This window comes from Cryptomeria japonica, chromosome 10 (assembly GCF_030272615.1).
Source record: "Cryptomeria japonica chromosome 10, Sugi_1.0, whole genome shotgun sequence".
Classification (NCBI taxonomy): Eukaryota; Viridiplantae; Streptophyta; class Pinopsida; order Cupressales; family Cupressaceae; genus Cryptomeria; species Cryptomeria japonica.
Genome location: NC_081414.1, coordinates 848,736,434 through 848,747,825, shown reverse-complemented (window position 1 = coordinate 848,747,825; position 11,392 = coordinate 848,736,434).

Sequence of the window (11,392 nt, the reverse complement as noted above, 5' to 3'; positions counted from 1 at the left end):
GGCAGTAGAGTTATCACGGTGAATAACTACTAGTGCATCACAATCCATCTTTATATCTTTCAACATTTGCTTCATCCATAAAAACTGTGTATAGTTAGTAGCAGCAACAACATACTTAGCTTCAAGAGTAGATAAGGAAGTACATGATTGTTTCTTTCTTATCCATGAAACCAACTTCTTTCCAAGAAAGAAAGCTCCATCGGAAGTTTTTTTCAGTCATGAACATCTCCAGCCCAATCAACATCTGTATATGCACATAAAGTAAAGTGATCATCCTTAGGGTACCACAAGCCATATTTTGATGTACCTTGCAAGTATCTAAAAATCCTTGTCACCACAATCTCATGATTTTGTCTAGGATCACTCTGAAATCTTGAAACAATACAAACAACATTCATAATGTCATACCTAGTTTGAGTCAAATAAAGAAAACCTTCAATCATAGACTTGTATCTTGTAGGATTTACCGATGCAGAAACATATTTTCTTGTCAATTTCTCACATGTAACCATAGGAGTACTGACCGGTTTAGAATCTTCCATACCAAATTTCTTCAACAATTCCATAGCATATTTAGTTTGATAGATAAAAATAGCTTTGTCAGTTTGAGTAATCTACAAACCTAAGAAAAATTTCATCTCACCAATCATAGATATCTCAAATTCTTTCTCCATATTCTTAGAAAATTCTATGCATAACTTATCTTCATCTCCAAAAATAATGTCATCAACAAATACTTCAATAATCAGTATCATCATCAGTGATCTTATAATATAAATTACTGTCAGCACTGCCCTTAGTACAACCAAGCTTCAAAATATATTTATCCAATCTAGCATACCATGCTCTAGGTGCTTGTTTCAATCCATATAAAGCTTTCCTTAACCTGCAAACCATATTTGTGTCATCTGATAGTGAAAAACCATCAAGTTGCTCAATATAAACTTTCTCATCAAGATCCCTATTCAAAAATGCACATTTAACATCCATCTGATAAACCTTGTAGTTTTTATAAGTAGTGTTTATGGTGAAAATGGATAACAAATAACAACAATATTGCAAGGCTAAATGAATCCAACCACTAAACCCTAGCCTAACAATGAACAAAGATCCACCATAACATATGAAGATTACGTAAGACAATGCAAAATAACTCAAAATCACAAAGATTATACCATCACATGTCCAATAGGGTTTTGATCTCCATTCTTCCTATCTCCATTGATCTTGCTTGATATATTTGCTCTCAGATTTTTATATGCACAAGAGCTCAACAAAGAACGGAATGTGGTTGCAAGTGGAATTGTAGTGTAGCCAAGTACTCCAAAATCAGTCATTAGGGTTTGACAATGAAGAAATCATCTCCTTAAATAGAAGACACAATAAGAAATGGAGGGTTTAAGATTGAGAGGTGTAAAAAGAGAGGTCGGCTAGGATTAGAGGGTAGGTAAAAGAAATAGTAAAATAATGAAAGAGGTAGGTAGTGTAGGAATTAAGAGATGAATGACATGTGTCATGTGTAGAAAAAGATAATGAATTAATTAAATAAATAAAGATTTATTTAATTAATAGAAGAAGTAGGACAATTAAATAAATAAAATATTTATTTAATTTAGGAAAATGATACTTTAAATAAATAAATGTATTTATTTAAATGAGAAATAAGGCTAGAAGAGGATAAATGAATTACTTAAATAAATAAAAATTTATTTAATTAATAGAAGAATTAGGCTTAGATAATTAAATAAATAAAATATTTATTTAATTAGACATGACAATTTTAGGTGTCTACATTTTGCCCCTCTTTGAGACAATGCGGCTTGTCGCGTTGTTTCAAAGAAGATAAGATGAACTGATACAGAGTTGCCCCAAGATGAGAATTATATGCCCCCTTGAGAGATTGGATGAAAATGTCTGAAAAGATTGTAGACAATCTCTCGATAAGAAAGAAAGGCTAGAATGGGTTGATCAGATAAAGTGACAAAGTCACGGGATAAGGAAGACTGACTCGGGAAATGAGAGCTAGGGCAATCTATAAGATAGACCACAGGGGAAAAGACATCCTCATTGTCATCCACACCCTTACAAGATCACAGTGCAGAGTGAGAAAAGAGTAGCAGCAGTCAGTAGTGATGGCCTTCATTCATAGATTCGACCGCGTTCGCCGATTTCAGCGACCAGCAGATGCAGGAGAGCCGGTAAGTACCCTGAGACCTCCTCGTACTTTCATGCATTTCAATTTTTGTCATTAATGCTCAATAGGTAGCAATAAATGCGCTAGGAATAGGGTAGTTAAAAAGTGCAAAAACACGCAACCGCGTCTGTGTCAGTGCCAGGCGCGTCTGTGTCCAACAGGTGCGTCTGTGTCGGGTCCAGGCGCGTCTATGCCTGGGACCGCGTTTGTGATGAATGCGGGCGCGTTTGCAAATTCCAGACGCGTTTGTGCCCTGTAGGGGCGTTTATGTTTTCTGGCCGCGTTTATGAAGGATTTAGGCACGTATGTGTTTAGAAAGCGCGTCTGTGTTGCAGAAGCGCGTTTGTGCAGTAAATAAGCGCGTTTATGAGTTTAAAGCACGTTTGTGTGTCAAAATGCATAGTTTGAGTCTTCTAGGTCAAATCGACAGTTATGTGATGAACATACTCTGTCGATTGGATAAGCTGCTGAGAGGATACACTCAAGCAGGTCCTCTAGGAAGACTAGGATAGATCAAGGCACTTTGTGATGAACAGGGAGCACCAAGATAGGCAGCACTTTGTGATGAATAGGGAGTGCGAATGTGAGTAACACTTTGTGATGAACAGGGAATGTCACACACGTAGTACTTTGTGATGAACAGGGAGCACTACTAGATTATATAGCAACACTTTGTGATGAATAGTGAGTGTCATTAGGATAGATAGCCATATGCATTTAGATACCAAGTAGCATTTTGTGATAAACAGTGAATGCCACGATAACTGACATGATTGATTGGTTGACTGCAGGAGTATCTGCCTATGCTGGAGTCACGGGAGAGGTTCCCGTCTACACAGAGATTGCGACCAGAGTTGTCGATTCAGGACAGGATTGCTATTGAGGAGATGGGATTGAGACACATTCTGTATGTGCCTGAGTTTCGGGCAAACATGGGTTTGTTGATTGCACTGGCAGAGAAATGGCACTCCGAGACATGCACGTTTCACTTGCCTATGGGGGAGATGACAGTGACCCTCGAGGATGTCTATAGGATACTGCATATACCGATTGATGGAGAGCCGATTCCATATGATCGAGATGGATACAGAGAGGCACTGAGATGGGTATTCCAGGATCCCAGGTTGGAGATGAGAGCAGGTCACGTGGCATGGGATACCATGACCGCTACAGGTTTAGCGTTACCAGCTGTTATTGGAGAAGCCATCAGTGGTTTCTTATGTCCAGACAGGGCTACACGGGGGTTGGCAGTGGGCTGGGGAGGAGGACTGGAGACACTGGTGACTGAGCACACCAGATATGCATGGGGGCCATGTGTCTTGGCGCATCTGTAATATGAGCTTCATCAGTTTGTCTATCACGGATCAGTAGGACTGGGCTACGGAGTGACACTCCTACAGGTGTGGGCATATGAGCACCTTCCGATCATACGGCCCATTCATTTTAGAGGTAGAGGGCATGGACGGAGTTTTGTACACCTGTACGATATGATTACATCACAGCCTCGGATTGGCCGGTTGGAGTACTGGAGACGTGCAATAGATGACATTGATATGGTCATCTGGAGGCCGTACCTAGGGTGTGAGGAGTGGGAGGACGACGCTATAGAGCTGCCGTATACATTTAGGAGCAGATACCTGATTGGACGGACGCCCTACATTTTGGAGAGGCAGCTGGTTGACAGGGTTGGCAGACAATTCGGCCGGATTCAGCGGATGCCACGAGGCTCGGGCATGTATGTTCGTATAGTCAGGGATCAGGCACAGTTCGGGCCATTGCTATCATATGATCAGGCTGTCACACAGATGGCAGAGATGATGCCATTACCTTGGGATATGTGGCCGGAGGTAGAGGATGCAGGGATGGACGCAGAGTATGCTGCGTATTGGGCAGAACATCCATTTTCAAGGTTGACAGATCCAGGAGAGTTGCTGGAGGGAGAGGTTGGAGGGGATGATGATGATGATGGTGGAGGGGATGGAGGCGGAGGGGAGTAGTGGGGGAGAGACGGGTGGCACCTCGGAGAGAGGGAGGACAGGAGGGAGCAGCCCAGGTGGTGAGGGGTCGAGGTGGATTGCCCCTACAGGTACCAGCAGCACAGGGTCCTAGAGCACAGGGACCTAGACAGGGACAGGTGCAGGGACAAGAGCAGGTGCAGAGACAGATACAGGTTCCCCGTCATGTACAGAGACAGGCACCAGTTCAGGCACCTAGACAGGTACAGGGGGAGGCACAGGTGCAGGCACCTACAGAGGAGGAGCCACAGGCAGACGCTGAGGGTGGAGATCCTGAGGAGGATGAGCTGCTAGAGCTGAGAGAGATCTACCAGGGCCAGGTAGACAAGATTGCAGATTTGGAGCGGGAGGGGGATCGTCTTAGGATCAGGCTCAGGGACACAGAGCGAGAGAGAGACCAGGCCATCCACTGATATACTGAGGCCGAGGCAGCTCTGAGGGTAGGGAGGCAGGCAGCAGAGGATGTAGGGGCAGGCTACGCATATGTGCTGCGAGCCGGAGAGGAGATTGGTTATTGGAGGGATCTGTACTATGGTGTCGTGCCAGCAGATCAGCGGGCGAGGAGCTTCCATAGATCGTCGTGCACAGCGACGGCTACGGGAGGGAGTCGTAGGAGGCAGGCATCTAGCGGTGGGGTCATGGGTCCTCCACCACCACCAGACAGGCAGGGAGATCCTAGAGTGGGTCCATCTATAGCTCAGCGTCCGTCGAGGCCAGGCGGCTCTAAGGGAGGGAGTTCATCATAGCCATAGAGGGCTCCCCTTTGTATCAGTATATGTACCATTTTTGTATTGTAGACACCTGTGGGTGATTTTGTAGCCATATGATTCTTGACATCATTGTATCATGACACATTTTGATTATATATGAGAGAGGATTCATCATTTTTGCGGCAGCTATATGCATGTGTACCTTATGTGATGAAATGTTCTTATGTTATACATGTTTTATGATATGGATTCTTATATGATGCAATGCAATATATTTTTGTTCTTTTATGTTGTATATGTGATGCATGATGCAAATGTGAATGTATGTAATGTAAATGAATTGCAAATGATTATTTACATAATGAAAATGTGAGATGTGCTAACATGTGTTGTATGCAGGATTTGATGCAGTTGTGATATCTACATGTATGTATGAAATGCTTATATGTGGTGATGTAGGTGTAACTATATGAAATGCAAATGTTTTTGGTGTGTCATTATACTTAGTCATGTGATAGAGGCCTACGCAGACTCGAGAAGGACAATGGAAGTCAATCAAGAAAGGGGGATGGAAGACAGAAGATATGAACGTGAAAGAGCTTCTTGTGCGTTATCATCATTGAGCTTTATTATGGCAGAATAGGTTATGACAATCGAGGCATATGTTTGGCCCAGAAAGTCATTGTACCTGTTTGTATGGAGATAAGACAGTCACAAACAAGGAATGCCCCAGTTCATACTAGACTCACAGTGTCCTCATATCCTTGGACAAGTCATAGCATTACTAAAAGACAATCCACAGACAACAAACAAAATAGGTGATGATACCCCATCCTCACCTTTCTAGTCAAAGACATCCTGGAGATAGAATCTCTAGTCAAAGACATCCTAGAAAAGCTAAAAGACATGTCACCAAAAAGATAAAATCAAAAGAAAACCAAGACTCGACACCAACATCCACTGTAGTCCTCAAGTTTAGTGTCTCTTGTCACTTGTTTAAGTCTTATTCGATTGTGGTCACAATGTTCACTTTCACAAAAAGGATAGATAGCACTGAACCATATGTTGTCTGAGTCTATTAAAAGATTTGATTTTGTTGAAGCCCATTGTTGCTGTTGTGTCTCATTTGAAACTGACTGAATCCATGAAACTGATACTTTATTGTGGACTGGTGATGCAGATGTTGCTTTATTGCGGATTGTGCGTGGATAGACTTGAAGGAAGCTAGAAGAAACTATACTCCTCGAAACATGTGATGTTCTTAGTTCCACACCCATTACTAGACGTAGGATTTTGCCTTAGCCACAAATAGGATCTGATTTATTATGGATGGAAAGGGAGTGAAAAGGGAGGGTTATGGATGGCTAACCAATCTTAGGTAGATCAATAACAAGCCATGATGGGAATGGGTAAGTTTATTGTGAATGAATAGGTTGTGAGTGTGTGCAAAGTGAAAGATGAAAGAGAATCCTAAAAGAGGGAGGAGCAAAGTCTCTACACATGGCGCTGGTGACCTAGTTTTCACCATGGTACTTTCCCAAGGTGCCACCAAAGTGGTTTTCACCGTTGGACGAAATTATTTCTCTTTACTTTTTTTGATTTTTCAATTTTTTTGTTGTCACAAGGCGCCTGTTTGCCAGGTTTTCACCAAGTGACGATTTTTTTTTTGTTTTATAATTTTTTTTGTATTTTTGAATTTTTTGATTTTTTTGTATTTTCGAATTAAGATATTCTGAAAAGCTATGTGTAGAACCTGCGAAGATGCATGTTGTTGATAGGATCCTCCAAGGGTTCACCTTCTGTAGTTGAGAGCTGATATGCCCCAGATCCATATGCTGCTGTAACAATGTAAGGACCAAGCCAGTTCGGTTCAAACTTGCCCTTCTTATCTCTGTCTTGTTGATTCTTGGGGTTCTCTCTGAGGACTAAGTCACCTACCTCAAATGTGCGAGGCTTGACCTTGTGATTGTAACTACGACTCATTCTTTGTTGGTAAGCCTTGAGATGATTAAAAGCAGTGTGTCTTCGTTCCTCCAGTAGTTCTAGTTCTTGTAAGCGAGAGACCCTGTAGTCTTCATCATTGATTATGTTTCTCAAAGAGACCCGTAAAGAAGGTAACTCGACCTCAATAGGCAAGATGGCTTCAGCGCCGTAGACAAGTGAGTAGGGTGTAGCTCCTGTAGATGTGCGGACACTTGTGCGGTAGGCCCAAAGTGTAGGATTGAGTTAGATATGCCAGTTACGGCCAGCGTCGTCGACTGTCTTTTTAAGGATTTTAAGAATTGTTTTGTTAGACGCCTCAGCTTGGCCATTACTTTGGGGGTAATATGGTGTGGAGAAACGATGAGAAATATGGAAGCGGTCACAGAGCTCACGAACATCCTGATTTTTGAAGGGACGCCCGTTATCAGTAATAATGGAAGTAGGAATCCTGTATCGGCAAATGATGTAGTTCAATATGAAGGTAGCGATTTGTTTCCCAGTAACTTGTGTGAGAGGCACGGCTTCAATCCACTTTGTGAAATACTCTGTGGCTGTGATAATGAATTTATGACCATTGGAAGAAGGAGGGTGAATCTTGCCTATGAGATCGAGTCCCCATTGACAAAAGGGCCAAGGAGATGCAAGTGGTTGTAGTTCTTGTGCTGGTGCATGTATGAGGTATCCATGAATTTGACACTGCTTACACTTCTTGACAAACTGATATGAGTCTTTTTCCATAGTAGGCCAGTAGTATCCAGTCCTGATAAGTTTCTTGGCCAAGGTAGGACCACTAGTATGTGGACCACATATCCCTTCATGCACTTCTCGTAATGCAATCTGAGCTTCGTCACTCTCTAAACATCTAAGAAGGGTGCCATCTAGACCTCGTCGGTATAGGATATCAGCTAGAATGACGTATCGGGAGGATTGGTAAATGAAAGTGCAGCGTTGATTGTTCGATAGATCAGGAGGTAAGATATTGTTGCGAAAGTATGTGAATATGGAACCATATAACTGGGATTCAGGACCAACAACGCATATCATTTCCGTAGGAGTGATCTCATATGATGTAATCAACAGGTTGTCTACCAGGAACTCATAGCAGGTCTCATTTTGTGGTAGATCAATGAGCGAAGCAATTGTAGCCATGGCATCTGCAGCATGATTCTGTTCTCTTGGTATCTGCTCAAACTCTATCTTTGTGAAGTGCTGTTTTAAATCATCGACCAGTTGTTTGTAAGGCATTAGTTTTTCATCTTTTGTTTGGTAATCATCAGTTGCTTGACGGATGACAAGTTGAGAATCCCCAAAAACACGAAGCTCTTGGATCTTCCATTGAACTGCAATTCTTAACCCAGTTGTTAATGCCTCATACTCCGCTATATTGTTGGTGCAAGGAAATGATAAGCGGTATGACTTTGGTATAGAATCGCCTTGGGGAGTTATAAAGAGTATACCCGCTCCTGCCCCATGCTGTGTGTATGAGCCGTCAAAGTATAGTTGCCATGGCTTGGCATGTGATATTGTTAGAATGGACTCATCTGGAAATTCTGACTATAGAGGAACATCATCTATCATGGGAGCATCTACCAATTGATCTGCGATTGCTTGTCCTTTTATAGCTTTTCTATCCACATATTCGATGTCAAATTCACTCAGGATCATTACCCACTTGGCCAGCCGCCCAGTAAGTGTAGCCTTGTTGAGAAGATATTTTAGTGGATCAATTCTGGCAATCAACTTAGTCTTGTGAGTGAGCATATAATGTCATAATTTTTGTGAAGCAAAGACCACAGCAAGACATGCATGCTCGATTGGTGTATAGTTTAACTCATATCCCACCAATGTGCGACTGATATAGTATATTGCCTTTTCCTTGCCATCATCAACCTGTTGTGCTAGGAGTGCCCCCAGTGCTGTTGGAGTAGCTGATATGTAAAGTAGCAACAGTTGATCTAGAATTGGTGGCATCAAAACTGGTGGGTTCAAAAGATAGTCTTTGAGCGCCTGAAAAGCCTGTTGACAGTTCTCATCCCATTTGAACTTGATGTTTTTGTGTAGCAGGTGCTGGAAAGGGTTACACTTATCTGCAAGTTGTGCTATGAATCTTCGTATGGACTAGAGTCTCCCTTGTAAAGATCGAAGTTGACTGATATTCTTGGGTGGCGACATGTCCAATATAGCCTTGACTTTTGCTGGATTGGCTTCTATTCCTCTTTTAGACACAATGAATCCTAGGAGCTTCCCGGAGGTTACTCCAAAGACACATTTCTTTGGATTTAGTCTTACCTTGTATTTTTCCAGCCGATCAAAGACAACTGAAAGTATGTCCAAGTGTGTATCTCTGTTTATTGATTTCCCCAAAAGATCGTCAACATAATCTTCCACGGTTATGTGCATGAGATCATGAAAGATGGTAGTCATCGCTCTTTGATAAGTAGTGCCTACATTTTTCAGCCCGAAGGGCATGACATTCCAACAAAAGGTTCCCCATGGACAAGTGAATGATATTTTATGTTGATCTTCAGGTGCAATCCTGATTTGATTATATCCAAAAAATCCGTCCATTAAAGATAACATTTCATGGCCTGCTGTGAGATCAACGATCAAGTCAATGTTTGGTAATGGGAAATTGTCCTTCGGACAAGCCTTGTTGATATCTCTGAAGTCTGTACATATTCGGATACTGCGATCTGGTTTGCTGATAGGTACTAAATTGGAAATCCATTCGGGATAATCAATTGGGCATATGAACCCAACATCCAATAATTTCTCCAGCTCTGCCTTGACTAGTAATGCCACTTGTGGGTGCATTTTCCTCAATTTCTGTTTTACTGGTTTTGCCCCCGGTTTGACTGTCAAATGATGCATAACGAAATCCGGATCTAATCCAGGCATATCAGCGTATGACCATGCAAAGTTGATTTGTCATTCCTTAAAGAAGCTTATGAATTTTGCTCTCTCGGCCTCTGTCAATGATTGAGCCAAAAATATGTTGTGTGGCACCTCTTCTGTACCAATGTTCGTCTTTACAGTCTGCTCTACCAACATGGATGATCTTTCTTCATATGATGCTAGGAGAATGTCGAGCCTTCCATCTTCAGGTGCCTCAGAGAGGTTTTTGCCCTCAGATATGTCCTTTCTTTTTACTTTTTTGGAGTCAGATAGCACCACAGTGTGGTTTTCGCCATAAGACCCTTGTTTTGTTTTTATTTTCACATTTTTGCAACTAGAAGGCCCGACACCCTCACCAAAGTATGCCATGTTGTTGAGCTCTATGGTGTATCCTGCTTTACGGTCTCCAAGGGGAAGATCATCTCGAATGCCAAGATAGTCGATAATAGCTTCATCATTTTGAAATGTATCAAATTGTGCTGGTCCTTCATGATCCCAGTCAATGAGTTGGGGGTGAACAAGGGGAAGGTCTTTAGTGTTTTTAGAGTCCGCAAGGCTAATAGTGAAGATGTGGTTATATTCAGGTATGTCAAGATAGTCGTCGAGGTCATCAATGGCACTCTCCTCATCAGTTTCGATCGCGAACGAATCCAAATTGTCATCACTAGTAGCGCCTTCCGGGATAGGTGTCCTCATCCTATGTGGTTTCAACCTAGGACCTTGAAATGAAGAATGTGCGGGATCCTTATGGGTTGGTTCTTGACCAACTCTGAATTTTTTGTAAAATTCTTCCTCCTCTGTAGGTTCGTCTGGCTCTCTGAATGTCTCGATGAGCTTATAGTCACTGGAGGATTTGTCTGAACCCCATTCCCATTCGTTAGAATCTGTGGAATAGTAATCCTCTTGTTGAACTTCAGCATCTTTGATTTGTGAGGTCCTTTCTGTTCTTTTATTGTGTAGTCTGGGATTCAGAAAACCAAGCCCCTTTGAGCATTCCCTTCTTGTAGTTAGCTTAGGTTGTAAGGGCTCCATGACACCTTCTTTGTGTAACCCGAGAGGGCTTTTTCCATCATACCCGAATCTCTATAGAATTTTAAAGCCTTTGCCATAGTTCTCACAGGGTATAATAATCTGATCATGTGTGTCCTCTTCAATGTCTTTATAGAGCATTTTATATAAATTTTCTTCTTCTAGTTCGCCCCATTTTTGAAAGGTAGTAGGATCCCATTTGAGTATCATGATGGAGATTTGCTTGTTAGGATGTGGCCTCCCATACTCCTTTGGAGAGCTCATGACTTGTCGTAAAAACATTGTCTGATTCAGAGTGTATTCTCCCATGCCTTTGTCTTGAAACTTGCCTCTAAGTTCACCTTGTTTGGATGTCGAGGGTTTTAATGACTCAGGATCAATGTATGCCGAAGAAGGAATAGCCTCACGATTGTTGGGAATGATAGTCTCAGTATGTGATCTCAAGTTATTGCAATATATGAATGGATTTGGATCACCATTGACTGTTACCTCGACTCCATTATGAGGAAACTTAATGCATTCATGGTATGTTGATGGGACTGCCCTCATTTCATGAATCCACGGAC